Here is a 2,758-nt window from a genome sequence, read left to right on the forward strand (position 1 = left end):
GCTTGATCAACCTTCTATTTTGCCTGAGCAAACAATCACGGGCAATGTGGTCTGGAAGGGAGAATTAGATCCCTCTGAAGATCTGACAAAGCTATCGCAATTTGCGGGAGCTTATTCAGCGACAACTATTGACAAAGCATCCGAAGTAAGTCTTATTTTGAAGACTAAAGAGCATGAGATATACGCATTACAAGCAGAAGTGATAGAGGCAAGGAATAAGGCAGCGCAGGCAGAGGAACAATTGCTGGCCCAACAACAAGAGAATCATTTGTTAACCCAGCAAATTGAACAACTGAGGATAGACCAAAGTGACATTCAGAAAGCAAAAGAATTGTCAGAGGCATTATCCCAGTTGAAGGCATCGAATGAGCTGATGATACAAGCTAAAGACGAGCAAATAATTCAGCTATCAGCTCAGCTTGAAGGTATTAAGAGCGCCCAGAGTATCGATGATTTCAGAGCAGAGGCAACTCGAATAAACAGCGCACTGATATCTCAAATCAGGATCTTATGCCAACAACTTGTTGAAGCTGAATCACTGTGTGAAACATCTACAACAGTGTGTGAACAAATCGAGAAAGCCAGAAGTAAGTTGGATCAGGCTGAAGACGATATAACAGAGTATATTGAATGGCAAGACACTCCAGAAGGGCAAGCCGCAAATTTCTCCCGAATCTGTGTAACATACAAGGACATACTCTTCATGGAATGGAACACACAGATGATGAAAGCAGAAAGAGCAGCCTCCAGATGCAAAATGATTGCCAGTAACATGATCAATCTAGTTAATGATACATTGTATCTGGCAAACATGATTTCACAATGCACACCTGGAAACATAACAACGGCAAACATGCTGGAGCACAGGAATTACCCTGATCTGGAGAAACAAGGGCGGTTAATTGCTGGAGTAAATACCTTGACCGCCGATGCATACTGGCTTTTCCTGATTAAACCACATTCTCAAAGGTCGGCTCTTAATTGTCTAACAGATGCTCTCCGATACCTGATTGCCGATATTCAAGATGCCACATATGATGCACAGCTGACTTCACGCCTCAATACTCCACCAGAAGTAGAGCCAATGCTGGCGATATGTCAGCGAAGGAGTAAAGGCAAAGAGACCTCTGACTGAAGCATCGCCGCCGACTGCCGAATCACCAAAATGCAAAATGATATTTGTTAATGCCGATTTAGTTGTTTTTCAGTTTTAGATATTTAGATATTTTAGATTAGCATAGTATTTATAGACCCTTTCATTGTTTTGGAAAGGGTCGTAAAATTTTGTAAAAGACTTAAAGGCTGAAGTTTGCACTATTGTGCTTCAGTTTATATTCTTTTTGAAACTCGACCACTGGTTTTTAATTTTACTTGGAAGGCTGTTTTAAGTAAATTGTGCACTATTGTCGTTTGCTTGGAATGCTTTCTGGTCTGAAGGAAGAACCGCGACATAGCGATTAATATATTGGATTGATCAAACAGCTTGCATGGTACTATTATCTGTATCTGTTCTCTTTTCTATTATATGAATTGCTGTGTTATTACTTTTGCTATTGTTGATTACATGTATGCAATATAACAACAAGTCTGCATTTCATATCACTATTGAATGTTTTGTGATTTGTTATCTCTTTTAATCATGCGCGTAACAATGATATAAATGACTGAGTGCAGTAATTCGCTATTATCGCTCTGCATAACTACTTATGCAGAGCAATCTTAAATGATTTAAACATTTATGCTTATTGTTAGTGTCATCTATATGCCTGCCAGTAAGCCTAAATTATCAAACGCTGTATTCAAACGAATCGATAAGTCCCGGGATTAGCTTATAGTTATTATATTTCTTTTGTAGTTTAGTTATTTATTTATTATCACCTTATATCGTAAATCATTCATCCATCCCGTTTACTTATAATCTTTGGGAAACTGGTCCCATTATCCCCAGTCGGAGCCACTATTCCAAACGGAAAAGGAGCTGCACTAAGTTCCGGACCGGGTGGTTTCCCCGATGTTGTTGCAACGAATTTCGGGGCATCAACATTTTTGGTGCTAGAAGGAGGGCCTCGACTGTGAATGGCAAGTAGGTCCAAATCTGCAAACCATTCTAAGAGTAATTCTCCCTCCAAATCCTCTTCCCCTTCTCAATCACATGCTGGTTCTCCGGCACACAATCGAGAAAAAGAGGAATCAACCACCACTGCTCATACCCATCATATTTCAGAACATTTAAGTCTTGAATCCCCTGAAGTTCAGTCTCTTATCCATAAACTTCAGAGCTTCTCGATTTCACCTTAGAAATCTGAAGTATCACAAAGCAGTGTGACCTCGCAGTTAAACTTATCCCATCCACTTACCAGACTTCAGAGCGAAAAACTCGGTATTGAACCTACTGAGTTCCCTTTACCGAAAAGGAAAAAGGCTAAGAAGATTACTGAAGTATCTGATAGTGAAGATCTTTCTTCCATATCTTCCATCTCAACTCCTCCTCTGCGAAGTCAACCATCCACTCCTCCGTTACACATTGTTGTTCATCAGGGAATAAGTACTACAGCATCTCAAGCTACTCTCTCTCCAACAACTTCTTCTCCTCAGTCATCTGGAATACCAATAGTAGTAACAACTATTATCGCCAACATAATGGCAGATCCATGGACTACGCCAGGTGCAGTCAATATGCCCGGACCATTACATGATCTACCTGATGCTCCCGAAAAATGGTTGCCTAAATTTAATCCAGATAACGGAACACAAGCTG

Source organism: Pinus tabuliformis, chromosome 5_2, assembly GCF_031772625.1.
Source record: "Pinus tabuliformis cultivar Carrire ecotype Pingquan chromosome 5_2, CPIR1, whole genome shotgun sequence".
Lineage (NCBI taxonomy): Eukaryota > Viridiplantae > Streptophyta > Pinopsida > Pinales > Pinaceae > Pinus > Pinus tabuliformis.